Below are 24,754 nucleotides of genomic sequence, written 5' to 3'. Positions count from 1 at the left end.
CCAAAGTATAACCTCCAGGTATTGATTCATGACTTTGCCTGTACCTCCTGCCTCCCTGAAATGTATGAGTTGCATACCGACTGCCTCGAAACCACCCACTCAGGGCTTCTTGGGTTTGTGTTTTCCCCAGGCTGCAGTAACTCATGTTGGCTCAGAATAAACCTCTTTGACATATTTTATGGAGTTTTGGTATTTTTCCACTTGAAGATGCAGTTCCTAACTCTCTAGCACCTCTCCTCGATGCATTTTGTGTTATAGTATTGAGCAAGATTTCAGAATCAAAGCAGTATACATAGAGTAAATGAGCCGGTGTGTGTACATGTCATGCGAGTGGCACGCATAACGTGAAAAGATTAAAGTACTGCCATCCTTGTAAGTACTCAGCGAGCATTAACTATCATCATTCTTCTACCAGCACAAAGGTTTATATGTAACTTGAGGCCACATTGTGGATCCCATGGGTATGAACAAAGGAATCCTTTCACATGACCCCAACACTCTTGTTTTGGGCAGGGATTTTTCAGTTACACATCTCAACCGGCAAAGATGTGTGAGAGACTCAGTACGTCAAAGGCCTCTGGGACCGCCTGCCTGACAGTGACCTTGAGACCACCCTTGCATCAAGGTCATTCCCACACAACAGCCTGTAAAAATCCTTTGATATTTGCAGTGCAATTTCAGCTATCTACGCATCACTATAGAGAGAATTAACTCCTTTATGACATCATCTTCCCAATTTAGCATCTCCCTCCATTTATTTAGAATTTCTTTATTTCTCACAGTAATGCTGTTTCTGCACAGAACCTTTGCACAGCTCCTGTTAAATACATTTGACAGCTGATGTTTTTACTCATGTTTCTGTTTGTTACTCGTGTACAGAAACACAACTGTTTTTTTAAAAAACATTGACCCTATAGCTGGGCGTTGTGGTGTGTGTCTGTAGTCCCATCTACTCCAGAAGCTGAGGTAAGAGGACTGCTTGAGCCCTGGAGGTCAAGGCTGCAGTGAGCTCTGATCATGCCATTGCACTCCAGCCTGGGTGACAGAATGAGACCCCATCTTAAAAAAAAATGTTGACCCTGCACCCATAAACGATTTAAACTTACTTATTAATTCTAATTATATTTGAAATCTTTTAAGCTTTCTACATATAAAATCACAACATCCACTAATAGAATTGTCTTATTTTTTTCCCTACCCAATCTTTTTTATTTCTATGCCATACTGCACCAGCGAGCACCTCCAGTAAAAGGTGAACATATGTGGGTAAGTGAGCGTTCTTGTTTGTTCCTAATCTCAGAACACCATCAACATTTCACTATGTTCCGTGTGATGCCTGCTGTAAGGTTTTTGTAGTTTCCCTTAATTTGGATAAGAAAGTTCCATATTCTTATATTACAAATGTGTATTTATTAAACACTTTTCTGCACAGATTAAGATAATCAAATGATTTTTCTTTTTTCTTTCTTGTTAACGTGATGAATTATACTGGTTAATTTCCAAACGTTAACCCATCTTGTATTCCTGGAATAAACCTGACGTGCTCATGGTTTCCATCTAGGCTCGTGAGTGGTTAGTGATGTGGTTTGGATATTCGTCCTGCCAAATCTCATGTTGAGATGTAATCCCAGTATTAGAGGTGGGGCTCGGTGGGAGGTGATTGGATCACAGGGTGGATTTCTCATGAGTAGTTTAGCATCATCCCCTTGGTGCATCCTTAAGATAGTGAATCACTTCTCCCGAGATCTGGTTGTTTAAAAGTGTGTGGCGCCTTCCGTCTCCCTCTCTTTCTCGCTCCTGCTCTCAGTGGGTGACGTGCCTGCTCCCGCTTCACCTTCCGCCATGAGCGAAAGCTCCCTGAGGCCTCCCAGAAGCTGAGCAGATGCTGGAGCCAAGCTTCCTTACAGCCCGCAGAACCAGGAGCCAGTTAAACCTCTTTTCTCTACAAATTACCCAGTCTTAGGTATTTCTTTATAGTGATGCAAAACCGGCCTAACACAGTTGGCTTGGAGTTTTCCTCTCCTGAAATGTCAGGTTTTGGCATCAATGCTGTTTTGGTGTCATAAAATAAATATGCAGTGCTCCTTCTTTACTTATTCTCTGTAAGAATTTGTGTTTGACTGCCATTTCATTGTTAGATGTTTATAAGAATTTACTGGCGAATTCATTTGGGATTAAAGAGTTCTTTGCGTGAAGGTTTTAAGTTACATCTTCAGACAATAAATTCAGAATTAGGATGATAAAGGATTTTTTCTTTGTATATTTTGGAAATTTGTACTTTTTAAAAGAATTTGTCTATCTTATGTAAAATTTCAAGTTTATTGAATAAAAAGTTGCTTATAATATCTTCTTATTATTTTAATAAGATTAGATGTGCCCTTTTATATTCTTGAAATTTTTATACCGTCCCTCTTTTTTTTGCTCAGTCTCACCAATGGATGATTAGATTTTTTAGTTATTTCAAAGAACCAAATAAAATAATGGTTTTATTGATCTTCTCTATTATACACTTATTTCCTATTTCATTAATTTTTGCTTTTATCTTATTTTTATAGTTTCTTTGGATTTAAAATGCTGCTGTTTTCCTAACTTCTTAAAATGCATACTCAGCTTATTTTGGCTTTTTTCCCCCCATAATATATGTTTCTAAATTCATACTTCTCTTTATGCAAGGCTTTAGCTGTAACCTAAAAGCTACTGAAACGTAGTACTTTCATTATCACTTAATTCAAAATACTTTTAAATTTCCACCATGTTATCTTCTGTGGCTCATGGGCTGTTTAGATGTGTATATGTTACTTGCTATACGTGAGGATTTTCCGAGTGTCTTTTTATTACTTATTTCTAGTTTAATTCATTGTGGTGAGAGAAAATATCCATATCCTTCAACTCGAATCATCTTTCATTGTGGGCATCCTAGTGGGTGTGAGATGGTGTCTCACTGTGGTTTTGATTTGCATTTCCCTAATGATTAGTGATGCTGAGCATCTTTTCATGTGCTTCTTGGCCATTTGTAGATCTTCCTTGAAGAAATGTCTATTTAATTCCTTTGCCCATTTAAAAATGTTTGTTGTTGTTGTTGTTGTTGTTGAGTTGTGGGAATTCTTTACATATTCTAGATATCAACCTTTTATCAAGTATCTGATTCGCACATATTTTCTCACATCCCATGGGTTGCCTTTGATGGCTGTGTCCTGTGGTGCAGTTTTAAATTTTGATGTGGTCAAATTTATGTCTTATTTCCTCTGTTGCCTGTGCTTTCAGTATCATATTCAATAAATTACTGCCAACTGCAATGTCATGAAGGTTCCCCTGTGTTTTCTTCTAAGAGTTTTATAGTTTTAATCTTATGTTTAGTAAGAGTTGAATCTTACAAAATAATATTTAATAAGAGCTAAAATTATAACTAATGTAAGTGTATTCATATATGGTAATTACTATTAAGTAATATTTATACGTGGTAGAAGGTAAGGGTCCATCTTCATTCTTTTGCATGTGAATGAATCTCTAATTTTCTCAACATCACTTCATGGCAAGACTGCTTTTTCCCCCTTTGAATGATCTTGGCACCCTTGTTGAAAACCATTTGTCAATATATGCAAGAGTTTACTTCTGGGCTGAGTATTTTATTCCATTGGTCTATAGGTATATCTTTATACCAGTACCACATTTTTAAAACTACTATAGCTTTGTAGTATGTTTTGAAGTCAGGAAATGTGAGACCTCCAACTTTGTTCTTCAAGACTGTTTTGTCAGTTCAATGTTCCTTGAGATTCCATATGAATTCCATATGAATTTTAGGATGGATTTTACTATTTCTGCAAAAATGCCATTGGGATTTGACAGGTATTTTTAAAGTATTCTCTACATGTGGCAGAACATTAGCCCTTGGTCTAGCTTGTGACATTCACCTTTTTATTCCACGTGGAATATACCTGAGAGAGTGGTGTGAGGTGGTGATTTAAAACTTATTTCCCCCAATGCTAAGTCATGATATCTAATCCCCTCCCTACTGATTTCTGATAACATTATATATAAATTTCCTCTTTTCATTAGTCAGTTTCTGGTTTATTTATTTTGAACTGGCTTTATACCTTTTTCTTTTCTAAACTATCTGAAGTTCCTCCCCTATCATGCCCAAAAGTTTTGGTGTGTGATTCTGAGAAACAAGGACACACTCCTCCTAGACTACCCCTGGCCATGACGCAGGGCAGCTCTGCTGACCACCACCCCACCCAACCTCAGGCTTTATTCATGTGTCTCCAGGTGTCACAATAATGTCCTTTAAAGTGAAGGATCTGGTTCACTATAAAGGACATTATTCAGCCATGAAAAACAATGAGATCATGTCTTTTGTGGGAACATAGATGGAGTTGGAGGCCATTATCCTTAGCAAACTAACATAGGAACAGAAAACCAAATACTTCATGTTCTCACTTATAAGTGGGAGCTGAATGATGAGAACACATGGACACATAGAGGGGAACACTGGGGCCTATTGGAGGGTGGAGGTTGGGAGGGGGAAAGGATTAGGAAAAATTACTAATGGGTACTCGGCTTCATACCTGGTGATGAAATAATCTGCACAACAAATCCCCATGACACAAGTTTACCAATATAACAAACCTGTACTTGTAGTCCTGAACTTAAAATAAAAATTAAAACAAAAAAAGTCAGATAAACAAATAAAATCTGAGAATTTTGTACTCATATTCTAAAATACAAAGAGCTGCAAAGATGAAAAAATACGTAAAACAAGAGGCACAAACAGCAATGGCTAGTGACCTCACATGAAAGGGAAGCTTATACAGTGAATTGTACTCCTGAAGCCAGGGTCAGACCCCACCACTGTGATGGTGTATACATTCCATGTGGGAGGAGTCAATACTGCCATGGATGTATAGCAAACTCTCAGAAACGAGACTAGGGTACAAGTGTCTAAGGAAGACTGAACATCACCTCAGCTGGACACCTTCCTCCCTGCCTTACTCATAGGCTATCCAAAAACTGTCTGGAATGCAAAATTCCTGGATCTCAAACAATAGCACAATGGAGAAAATAACCGCTGTATCAACACAAAAGGCCACACAAGTATGAGCAAGAATTTTTTTTAAATGCTGGCTCTATACAATATTACTTCATCCAAATGGAAATATATCTTGAGAGTAATGTAAAATACACACACATGCACGTACACACAATCTTTTCCTCCAAAAAATGGAGTAAATCCTCCAAAAGTGCTTTGATACATAAAACAATTTTTTTTACATTTTTTTGTGCAAATTCATGAGGCGCATGAAGAAATGTGTGACATGCGTATCATGTGTAGTGCTCAAGCCAGGATCCTCAGGGTGTCCATCTGCCAAGTGCAATGTTTTTGTTAAACGTAGTTACCCTGTGCTGCTATCAAACATTGGTTTTATTCCTTTTATCTTATTGTATGATTGTACCATTTAACTCACTTCTCTTCATCCTCCCCCTGCCTTCCCTAACTCACTTTTCCCAGTTTGTTCTCTATATTCCACTCTGTACCTCCACATGCTCAAAGTTTTTAGCTCCCACATACATGTGAGAAGACATGATATTGTCTTTCTGTGCCTGACCTATTTCACTTAAGATAATGACCTCCAGTTCCATCCATGTTGCTGCAAATGACAGGATTTCATTATTTTTCATGGCTGTATAGTATTCTATTGTGTATATGTACCACATTTTCTTTATCATTCATCCACTGGTGGACACTTAGGTTGATTCCATATTTTAGTTATTGTAAATAGTGCTACAATCAACACCTGAGTGCAGATAACCCTTGGATATTTTGATTTCTTTTCCTCTGGGTGGATACCCAGTAGTGGGATTGCTGGATTAAATGGTAATTCCATTTTTAGTTTATTGAGAAACCTCCATACTGTTATTTATAGTGACTGTACTAGTTTCCACCAGCAGTGTATAAGAGTTTCCTTTTCTCCACATCCTCTCCCTCATCTATTTTTTGTTTGTTTGGTTGTTTGTTTGGAGGGTTGGTTTTGTCTTTTTAGTAATAGCCATTCTACCTGGAGGAGGATGATAATCTCACTGTGGTTTTGATTTGCATTTCTCTGATAATTAGTGATATTTATCATATTTTTATATGCCTGTTGGCTGTGATTATAAAACAACTATTTAACAACAGAAATTTAATAAAACAAAAGAGTTAAAGGACAGGATGTCTAAAAAAGTAAATGAAATTAAATGAAATATTGCAGCCCAAAGAAACAAATAGGGCAGAATTGCTCAACTTGTGTCAGATACTGATATTCTTGGCCTTCAGGAAGGCTGAAGAAGGCCTATAATAGTGAAGATTATTGGATAAGTTATCTTCTGACCACAAAGAACATCAGCCATTTATATCCATATGCTGCAAAAATATTATCATTTTCTGTGTCTGCCATGATACGAAAAATTTTGTGAAAAGCATAAAACCAGAGACAAAATAATATTAAAGAACTAATTAAGAAACTTGAAAAATCTACATACAAAACAGACGTGGCTGAAAGGGAATTACTGCCATAGAAGAAAGGTTTAACATAATCACAATGAATGCAGATAATAAAAACCTAGAGGTCGGAGCAAAACTAATTGATATTGAAGACAAAAAAGATGATCCAACATATGCATAATTGGTGTTCTAGAGATTTCAAACTAAACAGAGAATAAACAGTACATTAAGAAGAGTTACAAGAAAATTTATCCTAAATGAAAAATAAATTAAATCTTTAGACCAAAAGAACACATCAAATTCTAGGACTCAATGCCAAGAGATACACTAATTAAATTATTATATTGTTGATAAGATTTAACTTTATTGAGGTCTAATTTATGTGCAATAAAGTGCACTCATTCAAAGTGTGTGGTTCACTGAGTTTGACAGAGACACCCAAAAACCACTGCAAATACCCAGAAAACAGAACATCTCCATCAATGGCAGACATTCCTCCTGTGTAGTCTGTTCCTCCCTCTGACCCAAGCTTTCTTGATCTGCTTGTTGACATTATAGATTAGTTTGCCTTTCCTAGAATTTTATACAAAAAGGAACATTCAGTTATATATCTTTTGTGTGTAGCTTTTCTCACTGTGTATAATGGTTTGGGGATTTTTTCCATGGTGCTGTGCATATCAGTCATTTGTTTATTTTTTTTCCAGTTTCTCATTTTGATCTGTTTCACACATTGTATTTGTTTGAAAAACAGCTTCCCATGTTTACAGGTGTTGAAAAAAAGAATCCCTGGACTAGATCCCTGGGGTGCTGACATGCTGTGGTCCACTATTCATTGCTGGCTGCCCTCCCACCTAGGGGACAGGAAGAGGGAGGGCGAGCAGAGCCCGGCAGCTCCCACCTGGGGGACAGGAGGAGGGAGGGCACTCAGGGACCAGCAGGTGGTGGCCAGCCTGGGCTTTTCTCTGCGCCCTTTTCCTCACCATGGACTGCAGTTCCTGGTCTGAGCCTGTGCCCTCAGGAGCCCTGTGTCTCCACCTCCAGGGTCTGTCCTTCTCCAGCTCGATGTCATCGGCATCCATGGAGTGCTCCCTCTGCTCCTCCACCACGTCATTGAGGAAGCAATCTTGGGAATGGTATGCACGTCAGGAAGCCCACTGGCCACGGTGAGGCTTCTTCATGGAGTCTCCTGGCAGGAGGCTGTGGGCTCTGCCCTGAAGGTGCTGGAAGTCCCTGGGGCTGTCACCCATGGAGCTGTTCCTATGTGCGTACCAGCTGGCCGCTCATCCTAGGAGGAAGCCCCGTGTGGGTCCAAGTGGTGGGGTACGGCGCAGCGCTGGAGCAGGGTGCTTGCATCGAGGAGAGTTTCCTCCCAGATGTCACCACCGTGCGCGCGGAAGTGAGGGAGGCGGGGGTGTCCCGGAGAGTGCGCCCTTACCCCTGCGTGGACTCCCACCTGGGACACCTCGGACGTCCGGACCTCCTGCTGGCACAGGCTGTGCCTCGGCTCCCAACTCTGCCAGGTAGGGCGACCTCATGGGTGGCCTGCGGGGGTCTGCACCATTTGGGTAATGGAGTGGAAAGAGGGCCTGAGCGCTTAGTTTCCCAGAGCTTCTCGCGGATGATTTTGCCGCTACCCACAATATCTTAAGAAATGCCCGCATCGCCAAGTCAATCCTAAGCCAAAAGAACAAAGCTGGAGGCATCACACTACCTGACTTCAAACTATACTACAAGGCTACAGTAACCAAAACAGCATGGTACTGGTACCAAAACAGAGATATAGATCAATGGAACAGAACAGAGCCCTCAGAAATAACGCCACATATCTACAACTATCTGATCTTTGACAAACCTGAGGAAAACAAGCAATGGGGAAAGGATTCCCTATTTAATAAAAGGTGCTGGGAAAATTGGCTAGCCATATGTAGAAAGCTGAAACTGGATCCCTTCCTTACACCTTATACAAAAATCAATTCAAGATGGATTAAAGACTTAAACGTTAGACCTAAAACCATAAAAACCCTAGAAGAAAACCTAGGCATTACCATTCAGGACATAGGCATGGGCAAGGACTTCATGTCTAAAACACCAAAAGCAATGGCAACAAAAGCCAAAATTGACAAATGGGATCTGATTAAACTAAAGAGCTTCTGCACAGCAAAAGAAACTACCATCAGAGTGAACAGGCAACCTACAAAATGGGAGAAAATTTTCACAACCTACTCATCTGACAAAGGGCTAATATCCAGAATCTACAATGAACTCAAACAAATTTACAAGAAAAAAACAAACAACCCCATCAAAAAGTGGGCGAAGGACATGAACAGACACTTCTCAAAAGAAGACATTTATGCAGCCAAAAAACACATGAAAAAATGCTCATCATCACTGGCCATCAGAGAAATGCAAATCAAAACCACAATGAGATACCATCTCACACCAGTTAGAATGGCAGTCATTAAAAAGTCAGGAAACAACAGGTGCTGGAGAGGATGTGGAGAAATAGGAACACTTTTACACTGTTGGTGGGACTGTAAACTAGTTCAACCATTGTGGAAGTCAGTGTGGCGATTCCTCAGGGATCTAGAACTAGAAATACCATTTGACCCAGCCGTCCCATTACTGGGTATATACCCAAAGGACTATAAATCATGCTGCTATAAAGACACATGCACACGTATGTTTATTGCGGCATTATTCACAATAGCAAAGACTTGGAACCAACACAAATGTCCAACAATGATAGACTGGATTAAGAAAATGTGGCACATATACACCATGGAATACTATGCAGCCATAAAAAATGATGAGTTCATGTCCTTTGTAGGGACATGGATGAAATTGGAAAACATCATTCTCAGTAAACCATCGCAAGAACAAAAAACCAAACACCGCATATTCTCACTCATAGGTGGGAATTGAACGATGAGATCACATGGACACAGGAAGGGAAATATCACACTCTAGAGACTGCTGTGGGATGGGGGGAGGGGGGAGGGATAGCATTGGGAGATATACCTAATGCTAGATGACGAGTTAGTGGGTGCAGTGCACCAGCATGGCACATGTATACATATGTAACTAACCTGCACAATGTGCACATGTACTCTAAAATTTAAAGTATAATAATAAAAAAAAAGAAAAGAAACGCAGCGCTTTCCACTGTGTGCAAACCTGCTCAGGTCACAGGGAAACCAGAAATCAACCGTGACCCGCCTCCCCGTCCTGCCAAGGGCGCCCCGGTCTCCAGCGCCAGCCCGGGCTGGCGCATCAGGGCCGTGGCCTCCAAGGGTCCTAATCTGTCCCAGCGGAGAGGACCAGAACCTGCTGGGGCGCATGGGAGCGTGGAGCTGCTGGGGCTGCTCGTGTGCCCTGCGAGATGAAGCGGCAGGGGTGCGGCGCTGGGGACCTCAGAGAGCTCCGGAATCAACCCACCCCACGCAGGAAGACATCGCCCTCCAGTGATTTATTTTTATTGGTAAATTGTGTTCCATTGCCTGGAGGTAATATATCCTGCTTATCCAATTACCACTGATTTCCTCCCACCAGTGTTGGCTATTTTGAACGAAGCTGCTATAAGCCTTTATCACAAGTCTTTTTGTGGACGTAAGTTTTTCCTTCTCTTGGCGAAATACATGAAAGTGGGAAGGCTGAGTCATGGCAGGTGTATGATTAAGTTTTCACAGAACCGCTAAACAGTTTTCCAAAGTAGCCGTATCATTGCACATTCCCACCACAGGATATGAGAGTTTTCCTTGTTCTGTATCCTCACTAGGGTTTAGTGCTGTCCGTCTTTTGAATTTTGGCTGCTACAATGTGTGCATAGAGCATCTCATTTTTTTAAAGTTGCATTTCCCTGATGATTCATGGTCTGGAAAATGTATTAAATTATTGAACTTCAAAGATGAGGGAAAAATTCTTCATTCTATGGGGCAAAAAAAAAAAAAAAAATTCAAATCCTTCACAAGGGGTATAAATTGAGTTGGTGTTTTACTCTATTCCCAAAAAATACAGTAGCAATCTACAAAGTTCTGAAGGAAATGCAATGCAACCAAAGGCACTTATTCCAAGCCAAGGTGTTGCTCGAGTATATAGGCCACGTGAAAAGTGTCCACATAATAAAGAGTTAGAAAGCTCAACACATTTGACGCTTTCTTAATGAAATACAGTCAATTAATACTTTTTTTAAGAAAAATGCTTGAAAATAAAGGCACATCACGGGAATGGTATTAAGTAAATGCTTCATGTAAATGGAGCATTAATGCTAGAGCCCCAGTCACTTTAAGACTACAGAATAGAAGGTATATTTCTCAGCCTTGAGAGTAAAAATCTTCACAAAACTTAGGAGGTCAGAAGACAGAAGTTGGGAAGAAGTGTAAAAGTGCTAAAATCCTCATTTTTTAGAGCCAGAAGTCAAATGCTGTTTAAAATTTAAACACAGTTTAAAAGACCATTATGACTTGCCCTCTTAACTAAAAAACAAAACAAAACAAAACAAAATCTCTCTTATTAACCTTTGAGTAAAGAAATCATTCACTTTCACTTCTTTTTCTTTAACTAAATTTCAGAATCTTTGATATTGAAGTTGGGTGGTGATATTTAGGGTGATTTCTTTATCCGTGTCATTGAAACAGATCTTTAGTATCTTGAGGATGACAACATTTCTCATTCTTGCCACTTACTTTTTAAGATTTCTTTTTAATTGTGGCAAAATACACATAACATAAAATTTACCATCTTAACCATGTTTAAGCATCCAGTTCAGTGACATTAAGTACATTCACATCGTTATGCAACTGTGTTAGTCTGCTCTCGCACTGCTATAAAGAACTACCTGAGACTGGATAATTTAGGAAGAAAGAGGTTTAATTGACTCACAGTTCTGCAGGCTGTACAGGAAGCATGTTTGAGGAGGCCTCAGGAAACTTACAATCATGGCAGAAGGTGAAGAGTAAGCAAGCACCTTCTTCCCATGGTGGAGTGAGAGACAGAGCAAAGGGGGAGGTGCTACACACTTTCAGACAACTAGATCTGAGAATTCTACCACAAGAACAGCAAGGGTGAAGCCCACCCCATGATTCAATCACCTCCCACCAGGAACCTCCTCCAATACTAGGGATTACAATTTGACCTGAGATTTCAGTGGGGACACAGAGCCACCATATCAGCAGCCATCACCACTGTCCATCTCCAGAACGCTTCACCTTGCAAAACTGAAACTCCATACCCATTAAACAGTAATGCCCCATTTCCCTGCCCCAGCCTCTGGCAACCACCATTCTACTTTCTGTCTCTGTGAATTTGACTACTCTAGATACCTTACATTAATGGAATAATTAGATATTTCTTCACTTGGTTATTACTGTTTATTTTCTTTATTTTATTATTGCTTATTTCACTTGGCATAATGTCCTCAAGTTCATCCATGTTGTGGCATGTGTCAGAATTTCCTCCCTGTTTAGGGCTCAATCGTATTCTGTTATGTTATATATATTATATATTAATCATATTCTGTTATGTTATGTATGTATATAAAATACATACATATGTATTATATATTATATGTATTAACATATATAAATATATATTTATATATACATATAATTATATATTATATGTATATATATTATTTGTATATACATATACACATATATACACATATATAAACATGTATATATATACACATATATATGTATACGTATATATACACATATACACACACACACACCACATTTTGTTGATCCATTCATTGTAGATGGAAACTTGAGTGGCTTCCACTTTTTGGTTATTATGAATAATGTTGTTATGAACATGAGTGTTTATATATCACATATCTCTGAGTTCTTGCTTTCCATTCTTTTGGTTATATAATCAGAAGTAAAATTGCTAGATCATATAATACTTCTATTTCTAATTTTTTGAGAAACTGCCATATGGGGTGATTTTAATACATTCTTCCTTGTACTATTCTTAATTTCTTAATTTTTTTTACAATGAACATGTATTATGTTTACAAAAGCAAAATACAAAAAAAAAATTAAGTAGAAAATAAAGTAAACAAATATTTATCACTTTGGAGGGGAAGGTAAACATAAGAATTGCAGGCAATCACTGCATTTTTTTTTTTTTTTTTGGAGTCTCACTCTGTCGCCCAGGCTGGAGTGCAATGGCGCCATCTCGGCTCACTGCAATCTCCACCTCCTAGGTACAAGTGCTTCTCCTGCCTCAGCCTCCCGAGTAGCTGGGATTACAGGTGCCCACCACAATGCCCAGCTAATTTTTGTATTTTTAGTAGAGACGGGGTTTCACCATGTTGGTCAGGCTGGTCTCAAACTCCTGACCTCAAGTGATCTGCCAGCCTCAACCTCCCAAAGTGCTAGGATTACAGGCATGAGCCACCACACCCAGCCCAATCACTGAATCTTAAATGAACCTGAATCCAGAGAATCATCTGGATCTTCTCCTTAATTCTGAGGCCTTGGTTTCTGGACTGATTCTTATCTGGCCTCTGGTAAACATCTATGATGAGGGGTATGTCGGCTGTCAGAGCACTGGGCGACTTCTGTCCTCAGTCGGGGACTGTGGTTCACCTGCATATTCTCACAGGTGGTAAAACAATGTTTTGCACACAGTACATTTTCAATAAAATTTGCCAAGGCATTTATACATACAACTTGTTTGGAGTATGTAGTAAAATTGAAAATGTACATATCCTGTGATCTAAAAAATTCTACCTTTAGATATTTGCAGAGAGAAACTCTTCCACGTAGACACAGTAGGACATATTCAAGAAGCTCCACTGCAACATTCTTCAGAATAGCACAACAATGGAAGTAACCTAAACATCCACCGGCTGGTTAGACTAAGATAAGTTAGGCCAGGAGCAGTGGCTCACACCTTCATCCCAGCACTTTGAGAGGCCAAGGCAGGGGGATCACTTGAGCTCAGGAGTTTGAGACCAGCCTGGGCAACATGGTGAGATCTCATCTCTACACAAAATACAAAAATTAGACAGGCATGTGTTTTTCGTAGAGATGTGTTCTCACCATGTTGCCCAGGCTGGTCTCACACTCCTGAGCTGAAGCAATCCTCCAGCCTCGGCCTCCCAAAGTGCTGGGATTACAAAAATTAGGCGTGGTAGTGTGTGCCTGTAGTCCCAGCTACTTGGGAGGCTGAGGTGGGAGGATCACTTGAGCCTGGAATGTCAAGGCTGCAGTGAGCTGCAGCCTGGGTGTCAGAACAAGACCCTGTCTCAAAAGAAAAAAAAAAAGAATTATGATGCATTCACACCATGGAATCCTATAGAGCAGAGGTGAGCTATTTTTCTATAACAACATGTAAAAACTCAAAAACATATTGAATGGAAAAGACATTTGCAGCATGAGACCAATTATATCAATCATCAGATATGCAATAGAAACTATTCATGAATATAAATACATATGGAGCATTTTTGGGTGTTAGAATATTTGTGATTCTTAATGATCATCTCTGAGGGCAAGGGAGACAGAAGCAGGGATGATACAAAGCCAGCTTCATTTGTTTTATTTCATTTATATTTTAAAAGATGGAGTGAATCGGACATCATGTCATCAGTCGCCAGTTCTGGGTGGGAGGCTCTCAGGTCTTAGCTCCACTATTTTTATTGCTCTTTTTTTTCAATCTGTCAAAACAATTTATAGCAAAATTTCTGTTTCCAATCCCTGTCCTTCTATGGCAGGCTATCATGTTTTGAAATAGTTATCTACCAAATAAGATATATTCATTTAGTGATTGTTTTCTTATTTAATAAAAACATATGTAACTGTGAGTCACAGCTTCATTTAGCCTGCATTCCATCCCAAAGTAGGAAAAAAGTTTTAGTTATATTTCAGTTACTTTCGTGCCCAATCAATGCATAATTTCTCTAATATTTTGAAATATTAAAAATGCCTTTATTACTGACATAGAAGACCTCTCATGGAGGAAGGGCCCTCGATTGGATAACACTGTTTTAGGTTATTTAAACAGCCTATCAAGTTGGCAAGCTACCAAATGTCTATGAAGACGCCTCCTTGTTTCTCAAACTCACCTCCCAAAGGGTGATCTGTGGTGTCTCCTTTCCTTACAAGGCACAGATGTCTGAATTTTCAGGTGCATTTTGCATATGCTTCAGTTTCAGATTGTAATTTCCAAGAATGACCACGACAATGTCATCCATTCCATGTGCTTTAAAAAAAAAAAAAAAAAAAGTGTGACCTTGACACTCCTTCTGTTGAGCAAGCAGTCTCCTGCACTAGAATTTGAGCAAATTGCACTATGGCCTTGACCAAGAGTGTGGCTAAACTGATGTTATGCGACCTCTGAGGCTGGACGACACTATAAAGATGCCAAGCATTTCAACCTGGCTTTCTTGGGATGCCTCTTCTGGGAATCCAGCTGCCATGCCGTAAGGAAGCCCAAACCAGCCCGAGGCAGAGAGAACACTTGGAGAGTGGTCCAACGTCCAGCTGAAATTCAGCCAATGGCCAGTGTCAGCCACAGACTTGTTAGTGAAGTTGCCGCCAGAATATTCCAGTCCTGAGCCATTGACTCACCCCTTAGCCTTCTCACCTTCCTAGCTGAGGCCCAGACATCATGGGGTGGAGATAAACTGTCCCTGCCAAGCCCTTTCCAAATCCCCAACCCTGTGAGCCTAAGAAGATGGAGTTTTATGTAGTCACTAAATGTTGGAGTGGTTTGCTAGGCACCACTAGTGACTGGGGCAGGCTCCACATTCATGTGCACCTTAGCCAAACACCTGCGTTAGGATTTATTTTCAAGTGTACTGTGGGGTTTTATTCAAATGCATGAATAAGGAGTAAAAGCTAGCACTGTGTGTTTTCTTTCAGTTTCTGATCTTCCCAATTATTTTGTTCAAATAAGTCATTGTAAGTTTGAAAATAATAACCATAGCTATAACATCAAGTCCAGAATATAACAAAAGGAGGAAGTCCTAAATGAGAATGTACTGGAGCTAAGAAATCCAGAGAATGAATATTCTTCAAAAGCATTGTCTCAAAAGCCTGTGTCTTCATCCCATCAAAACATTTTTTTGCACTGTGTTAGAATCATCATCAGGTCATAGAAGCTGAAGTCATGCCTGTGAGGAAGGAGGTCCCCCAAAATTGAGAAGAGGAGGTAACAGTTGGCTTTTTGCTACATAATAAACAAGCATTGATTTAGCACATACATCTGTGGGTCAGCTCTTTGGGCTGGACTCAGCTGGATGGTTTTATTGGTCCTGGCTGGACTCTCTCAAAGGTCTAGGTTCAGCTGCTGGTCAATGAGGTCACTCTGTTTCTAGGGCTGCTGGCAATTGGTTGGGACATGGATTGCAAGGTCAAATAGGATCTGACCCTGCAATTGCACAGCTCGCCAATCAGCTCAGGCTTTTGCTGCGTTGCTGCTGGGCAGACTCTAAGACAGAGATGACGCATGCAAGGCCTTGGCCCAGACCTAGTACAGCATCACTTCCTCTGCACCAGCCCTGATTCTAGGAATGGGGAAACAGACTCCACCGTACAAAGTCACACTGTGAGGGCTTTGGGTGGGGTGGTTGGAGGTAGAATTTGGACCATTTTGGCAACTCACACAGGGACCCAGAACTGAGCTCGGGGGACATCAATACTTAAGAAATAGGCAGAAGAAAAGAATAGCAGGTAAAAGAGGCCAAGGAATTCATAGAGAAATAAGAAGAGAGTCAGAGATGCTAGCCTCGTAGAGCAAGGGAGGAGAGTTCAGGAGGAACTCTCAGCAGAATCAATGTCTAAGAGAATACTTAAAAGGTCTGAAAAATGGCTCTCAAGTTCGGCAACTGCTATGCCTTTGATGGATGTGGCAGGAGCAATTCCAACGGCAGAAGTCAGATTGCAGCAGGTTGGTTAGCAGCTAGGTGTAAGGAAACCTCTATTTTAAACACACATGACATAGCAATAATAAAGAAAAACAGAGCTCATAGGACTGGGAATGATTAGAGATTATAGTTCAAGGTTCATTTTAATGATGGAAGTCCTCATTTGAGAAAGTGTGTGCCAGTGTCCTCAGAAAACCATGTGTTTTAAGTTGTTATCAAAGTTCCTCTGGATCCAGTCTGCATCTCACCTTCACTGAAGTCCTGAGTTTATTGTACGCTGGTGTGGCTGTAGTAACTATTTCCCCGATAATAAGATTATCTTCTATTTCTCCCAGTGTTGTAATAGTTCCCATTCAGACCATCTTCAGTGCTGTTTCTACAAGTTGACGTCAGTTGGAGGTACATGAAAGGACAAGAATTTGTCCTGTTCTGATCTCTACTGCTTGGCAAAAGGAGAGATTGTTATTAAATTCGCTTTCCAATGACAGAAGCACTGCAAGTGCATTTTAAGGTAATTCCAAAAAACCAAAACATACTAGATAAAGCTAAAGTTCTCCTTGAATACCTATGTCTTCCCAGTGCCTGCCTCTGCTTCCCACAGGTACCCTCTTATCAAGTGGTATGGACTTTTCAGATCTTTTATGCAGTTACATTCTGTGTTCTCATAGAAAACACAGTCGTGTGGGAATACATCCTGAGAAATGCATTGTTAGTCGATTTTGTCTTGTGCATCATAGAGTATGCTTACACAAACCTAGATGGTACAGGCTACTACACACCTAGGCTAGATGGTACAGCCTATTCCTCCTAGACTACAAACTTGTACAGCATGTGACTGTACTGAATATAGTAGGCAATTGTAACACAATAGTATTTGTGTATCTAAGCATAGAGAAGGTACAGTAAAAAATACAGTCTAAAAGATTAAAAATAGCACACCTGCATAAGGCACTTACCCTGAATGAAGGTCGCAGGACTAGAAGTTGCTCTGGGTGACATGTGAGTGAATATGAAGTTCTGAGACATTACGGTATACTCCTGTAGACTTCATAAACACTGTACACTTAGGCTACACTAAAATTATTTAAAATACTTTTCTTTTTTCAATGATAAATTAACCTTTGCTTACTGTAATATTTTTACTTCAAAAACTTAATTTTTTAACTTGACTGTTGTGATAATACTTAGCTTCAAACACAAACACATTGTACAGCTGTACAAAAATATTCTTTCTCTATATCCTTATTCCATAAGCTTTCTTCTATTTCTCATTTTTTTTTTTGCTAAAAATCTGGCATAAACACACACATTAGCCCAGGCCTACACAGGTCAGAATCATTACTGTCACTGTCTCCCATCTCCAGGTCTGACCCACTGCAAGATCTTCAGGGGCAATGACATGCATGGAGCTGTCATCTCCTGTGAGAACAATGCCTTCTGGATACCTCCTGAAGGACCTGCATGAGGCTGTTTGACAGTTAACTTTTTTTTTTTAATAAGGAGAAGGAGTATGCTCCAAGATAATAATAAAATGTACAGTATGGTAAATACTAGGCAACGGGAATGTTTCAGCTTCATTATAACCTTATGGGACCATTACCATGTATGTGGTCTGCCATTGACTCAAACATTGCTCTGCAGTCCGTGACTGTACACGGTGTAGTCAAACCATGTAGTGTCATTTTAGGATTTTGTGTGTTGTTTCTTTAACACATAAATTTAACGATTTTATAGAAGTCATTCTGCACTGTCTGTTTTTATTTTTTTTTTAACTAAACAGTGTATCTTCCTTTCACAACTTCATCCATTACAAGGGGAATTTACTGCCTTCAGCAGCTCTTTCTCCTGTTCAGAGCATCAGGGCTTCAAATGTATTCATATTTTGTATAATACAGTAAGCATTTCTGTTTCTTATTCTTTCAGCTTTGGGGCCATTTCTGAAAAACTAAGAAGAAATGCCCAACTTTATTACATTTTCTTAAAACCAGACATCTTTTGTATATTTTCCACTGGGTGTGTCAGGGTTATATCCCTAGTAGAGTATAGTTTTGCCATTATGAGGGGTCTTCAAAAAGTCCATGAAAAATGCATATTATGAAAAAAACTATATGTGAATTCAATTTTTTTGCACTAAAATAAACTCATACTAACTTGTTATAACATGTCTGGACAGGATATAGTTTGAGGCACTAAGAAGGATAAGACATCAGTTTGGAAAGAGCACCTGTCAGAACAACATGAATTCTGCTAAGACAGAAGCAAGGACAAACAACTTTTTAAATTTTTTATTTTTTTTAGAGACAAGGTCTTACCAGGTCTGTTACCCAGGCTGGAGTGCAATAACATGATCATAGCTCACTATAACCTCAAACCACTGGGTTCAAGTAATCATCCCACCTCAGCCTCCCCAGTAGCTGGAACGACAGGTGTGTCCCATCACACACAGCTATTTTAAAAATTTTTTTTGTAGAGATGAGCTCTTGCTATGTTGCCTAGGCTGATCTCAAAATGGTATTAGGCAATCCTCCTGCCTTGACCTCCCAAAGTGTTGGGATTACAGGTGTGAAACACTGCACCCGATCTCAAATATTTGGGTGGAAGAATGGTGAAACCACTGATGCTTTATGAAAAGATTTATGGAGATGCTATTCCCAAAGAAATCAGCAGTTTACAAATGGATACCTTGTTTAAAGAAGTGATGAGATAATTCTGAAGATGAAGCCCTCTGCAGTAGACCATCTACATCAATTTTTGAGGAAAAAAAAGTTGTGTTCATTTAATAATTAAACAGGACCAATGATTAACAGCAGAAACAATAGCCAACACTATAGAAATCTGAATGGGTTGAGCTCCACAATTCTGACTGAAAAAATAACGTTGAGCAAACTTTCTATTCCACAGGTGCCAAAACTATTGTTCCCAGATTAGCTGCAGACAGGAGCAGAGCTTTCGATGGAAATTTTAAAGAAATGGGATCAACATCCAGAAGCATTTCTTCAAAGAATTGCCACGGGAGCTGAACTTTCCCTTTACCATCCTGAAGACAAAGCAGAATCAAAGAAATGGCTACCGAGGGTGGAAGTGGCCCCGTCACAGCACAAGCAGACTGGCCAAGAGCAAAGGTCGTGGCAACAGTGTTTTGGGATGCTCATGGCATAGTGCCTGTTGACTTCTTGAAGGGCCAGAGAACGATAGCATCTGCTTATTATGAGAGTGCTTGTAAAAAGTTAGCAAAAGCTTTAACAGACAGACACCTGAGAAAGCTTCACCAGAGAGTCCTCCTCCACCACAACAAAGGTTCTGCTCATTCCTCTCATCAAGTGAGGGCGATTTTGCGAGAGTTTCAATGGGAAATCTTTAACCATACACCCTGGATAGGTTCCTTCTGACTTCTTTACTTCCTAATATTTAAAAAATCTGTAAAAGGCACCCATTTTTTCCCAGTTAATAATGTAAAAAAGACTGCACTGACATGGTTAAATTCCCAGGACACTTAGTTCTTTAGGGATGGACTAAATGAATGGTATCATTCTTACAAAAGTGTCTGGAACTTGATGGAACTCGTGTTGAGAAATAAAATCATATTTTAAACTTTTATCTCTTAATTCCATTTTTTCATAAACTTTTTAAAGTCCTCTCATATGTGAGAAATGTTTCTAAATTACATCTTATAGTTAGTTATCATAGACATATGGAAAGGCTATTTATTTGATTCTATTAATCAGTATATTCATCATCATGCTAAACTTGAGGCTAAGGGTTAATGCTAAACTGGGCCTAAGGGTAAGATAGTGGTAATGGTTCTGAAATGTATTATTACATAATATATAATGTAACAATGTTATTTTCCTGACTTGGATAGGCATTTTGTAACTGTGTGAGAGAAACCCCTCATAAAAAATGCATAAAAAATGTACACTGAGGCCATTTGGGGGCGGTGGAACATCATGACCTCAACTTATTCTCAAATGGTTAGGGTGAGGGGAAGCATTTTATTGTAGTGCAAGTGACAATTTTTATATATGCTTGAGATTTTCTAAAGTGCATTAAAAATAATATTTGAATGGGTACAACATGTCATTCTAGTAATGGATGCTCTAAATGCACTGACTTCACCACTACACAAGCTATGTATGCACTTGCACCCTGATATGGTTTGGCTCTGTGTCCCCACCCAAATCTCATGCTGAATTGTAATCCTCGGTGTTGGGGGAGGGACCTGGTGGGAGGTGATTGTATCATGGGGACACTTTCCCCCGTGCTGCTCTCAGGATAGTGAGTTCTCACGAGATCTGGTGGTTTGTAAGTGTGTAGCACTTCCCCTTTTGCTCTCTCTCTGTCTCCTGCCCCACCATACAAAGACTTGCTTCCTTCCCATTTGCATTCTACCATGATTGCAAGTTTCCTGAGGCCTCCCAGCCATGCTTCCTGTACTGCCTATGGAACTTTGAGGTGATTAAACGTATTTTCTTCATAAATTACCCAGTCTCAGGTAGCTCTTTTTAGCGGTGTGAAAACAGACTATTACATATCCCATAAAGCTATTAAAAATAACAAAATCCCTTGGCAACACCTGCTGCTAAGAAAGTGAAGTCTTAAAGAGAGGACAGGAATAAGAGTGTTTAGCCAAGGGCTTTTGAGTGTGTGTTACTGTGAGGTCGGCCAATTCAGGCCTGGTGGGAGGTCTCCCGCTGACAGTACAGTCTCCTATGACTCAGCCTCAGCCAGCGAAGGCTCCAGAACAGTCGCGACGTCTTCGTGTGGAGCCTTCAGTCCCACAGACAGACTCCCTGCCTTGTTCCCATGGCTGCCTTTGGCTCCTCATGTAATTTCTCCTCCCACTTGACTTTTCTGGAAGTTAGAATCCACAATCAGCTGCCAAGTAAGATGATTGTGGTCTCAGTAGAACTGCTTAACAAATAATGTAGACGTACTCTTCCAGGGAGAGGTCCGGACAAGCCCCTTTTTGAGCTCCTTCCCAATTCTGTGACTTCTGATAGAAGAATCAGGCACCGGGCACAGAGTGGCCTGGGCACTGAGTCCAGCCACCTGTTCCTGCTCCCACCCTCTGTGCTGAGCCCGAGCCCGGAGGACCTCACAATTAAACCAGCTCAACTTTCCGGGCAGTTGATTTCAGGGAAATCTTTAAATAGCAGCAGCTGTTGCTTTCTGAAGGAAGTTTCTGGGAAAGTGTCTATTTAGTTCAATTAATATTTTGGAATTTTGCTTAAAAATACTCTATTTTCAGAAATATTGGACACTAATGTCATAAATCAGTTTAGTCACATATTAGGAATTATTATTAGTACTTTAATACATGTGGAGAAACGAAGTGTACACATGGACAGTGGCCAGGGCAGACATAAAAACAGAGCTTGGACACACAGCCTGCAGCTGCTGCCCCGGAAGCCAGCTCCGGGTGGAGACACAAAGCCCAGCCTGGGCAGCCGTCTAATGCAGGTCAAACTTGCAGGAAGTCAGATTGCAAACAATAATTCTGGAACAATCGGCCCGATGGTCCACACTAGATTAATAATTTCCCAAATTTTTGTCCCTACTTCCAACTCAGGAGCAAGAATAGAGAGCCAAACACGCTCCCTCACCAGTCACACGGCGTGCCTCATTCAGCCACAGCCTGCAGCATCCTCAGGCCAACAGCCACCTTCAGGGCGTGCCTGCAGGAGCCTCCCCTTGTCTTCATCATAAATCTCTCCCACTCCCCTGCCTGCCTTCCAGTACCTCTCAAACTCTTGAGACGGCAGCTGATGCCCTCGCTACAGCAAGCTCCGAATGATAGGTTCTGCGTTTCTCGTCTGAGTGGTCTCCTTTTACTTCCACAATATTTAAATATACTTTGATTCACATTATTGCACCTGATTCTACACATCCCTGCAAGTAGGGTACAGCAGGCGTTTCTTGTGTTTTTGAAGGCTTGAAACTTCCAATTACTCAGCTAAAGCTACGGCGAAAGAGAAAAATGATCCAATGATACTTGCTGAAGAGGGAAAGCAGAATTTACTCAAGGGCAGTGGCCACAGGTTCAGGGACTGCTGCTGTGGGTCTCGCAGTGGAGGGAGATGAGCTCAGCTCTGATGACAGCACAAGCACTTGGAATTTGTAGCTAAGGAGTAGGGTGGGGTCAGTGGATGGAAAATGAGTAAGCGGAAATCTCAGGGCCATGGGGGATTGTGGCCAAATCCACCTAGCAGGATTCCTGGGGAAGGCAGGCAGGATGCTTGGATGTCACCTGGTGACCATGGAGGCTGAGAAGCCCACTCAGACATCGAGGGTGACTGAGAAGGGAAGATGACCCTGCATATTGTAGGGAAAGGTCGGAAACAGTCACCACGGGGCAAGCCCATCAAAATTCAGTGGCCCTCGCTGAGATTTTACACATTTCAAAGCCTTTATTTTCAGATTCAGATATCATAAACTCAGGCAAATAAAAATCTTTTTCCAATTTTTGTCCTTCATGATGATCCTAAATATCCTGAAACAGATCTCAGAGGGTCTACGAGGTCAAAATTGATTTTGCAATAATATTGAGATTTCATTTATGTTAACATGCAATGTGTTTATTATTGCTGCTTTCCAGTGAAACAATACATATTTTTTTAAAAGTTCTCAACCTCAGTGTTGAATGTAATAAATATGGCTATGACCTACATAAACAGAAGCTGAGGTCTTTGTTAAGTTCTAAGAGTGTTAAAGGTGCCCAGAGATCAAAAAGGTAAAACCACCATTTGAGGACAAAACTACCTTTCTCCTTACCAAAACCACAGGCAGGCCTGGATGCGTCTCCCTGCTGTTGCTGCTATGAGTGTATTCACCTATATTTCAGAATAGAAACCTGGGGGCTAGGGTGGTGCTGAATTCTGTGTGCTATCTTGACTGGGCCGCAGGCTACCCTGTATTTAGTCAAACGTTACTCTGGGTGTGTCCGTGAAGGTGTTTCCGGTTGAGACTAACATTTGAATCCGTGGACTGGCCAAAGCACATGGCCCTCCACAATGCGGGTGGCCTCACCCAACCAGTTCAGGCCTGAATGGGACAAAAAAAGACTGCCCCCTGCCCGTGCCAACTAAAAGGGAACTCCTTTCCCTCACTACCTTGGGCTGAACATCGGTCTTGTCCTGCCGTTGGACTCAAACTGAAACATCGGCCCTTTTGGGGTCTCAAACCTGACAGCTTGGCCTGGAACTTATACCGCAGGAGGGGCTCTCCTGGGTCTCCAGGTTGTCGACTGCAGACCTTGGGCTCGTCAGCCTCCATGATCATGGGAGCCAGTTCCCTATATGAAATCTCTCTCTCTAGATCTGAATATCCCGAGAGTTCTGTTTCACTGCCTGTCATACCTGAACATGTTAGCATCCTAGCAATGTCTTCATACCACTTTCTACAAGCCAGACACATCCCTTTCCAATGTGGTAAAAATGAACATGTTTATTAGCATGACCCAAAGATATTGCCTCTATCTAGCATATAAAAATAAGCAAAAGTATATAAACTTAAAATTATGCTCAGTAATCAGGGTTTCAATATTCTATCTTACTTAGAAATCATCCAGGTATTCACAAATTACACCTTAATTAATTCAGTTTGAAATCACTCTAAGATCTTAGGTTATGTAAAGATCTTGAAAACTATTTTCAAGCTGACGGTGCAACATAACAGCCATTGAAGAGAACAGCTCATCAGAATAAGGATTCCATTTACTGAAAAACTTACTTTTTTTATAATCTTGTATATTACAAGGGAGCAATATTAGCCGATTTGATCAGTAAACTTGTTTTAGTTTAGGAAGAATAAACCCAAGTAGTTAGGTATTCTACTTAACATTGATAAATCAGGGAGAGCTGTTTTAAAACTAGATTTTAGACTGGATTGAATTAGTCTCATTTACCAAAGTTTTGCTTATTCTTTAAACTTGAATTCTTAGAACACTTCTGAATTGGATTTTGTACACACACACACACACACACACACCACATTTAAAGCATGCTTTCATTAATGAAGTTCAATTTCCTTATTTTTTTGAAGTTTTAGAAATTTTCACTTTATATAAGTGCTTATTTATTTCTGTAAGCCAGACAGAGCTCCTTAAACTTAAGATATTTTATAATTTAACTTATCAATACTGTGATAGGAAAATAAATCTTTTTTTTTTTTTTTTTTTTTGCGACTGAGTTTCGCTCTTGTTGCCCAGGCTGGAGTGCAATGGTGTGCTCTCGGCTCACCACAACCTCTGCCCCCCAGGTTCCAGCGATTCTCCTGCCTCAGCCTCCCAAGTAGCTGGGATTACAAGCATGCACCACCACACCCAGCTAATTTTGTATTTTTAGTAGAGACGAGGTTTCTCCATGTTGGTCAGGCTAGTCTCAAACTCCCGACCTCAGATGATC

The 24,754-nt window shown here is 40.3% G+C and overlaps 2 long non-coding RNA genes across 2 annotated transcripts in view; one reads left to right on the top strand and one right to left on the bottom strand.

Annotated features, from left to right (window-relative positions):
- The first annotated feature begins 768 nt into the window (after positions 1 to 768).
- LOC134808162 (uncharacterized) lies at positions 769 to 19,947 on the top strand. The gene is made up of 4 exons (XR_010150573.1): positions 769 to 966; positions 1,234 to 1,266; positions 16,688 to 16,863; positions 19,254 to 19,947. It is a non-coding gene; the product is annotated as an uncharacterized LOC134808162 (long non-coding RNA).
- LOC134808161 (uncharacterized) overlaps positions 9,141 to 24,754 on the bottom strand; it is a 28,921-nt gene continuing 13,307 nt past the window's right edge. Inside the window, exons 2-4 of the long non-coding RNA XR_010150572.1 lie at positions 16,601 to 16,791; positions 14,550 to 14,686; positions 9,141 to 10,403 (exon numbers count right to left, since the gene is read on the bottom strand). This is a non-coding gene — a long non-coding RNA (uncharacterized LOC134808161). The remainder of the gene's footprint in view (positions 10,404 to 14,549; positions 14,687 to 16,600; positions 16,792 to 24,754) is intronic.

Source organism: Pan troglodytes, chromosome 14 (genome assembly GCF_028858775.2).
Source record: "Pan troglodytes isolate AG18354 chromosome 14, NHGRI_mPanTro3-v2.0_pri, whole genome shotgun sequence".
Lineage (NCBI taxonomy): Eukaryota > Metazoa > Chordata > Mammalia > Primates > Hominidae > Pan > Pan troglodytes.
Note: the sequence above shows the minus strand (reverse complement) of the source record. Positions and strands in the feature narration are given on the sequence as shown.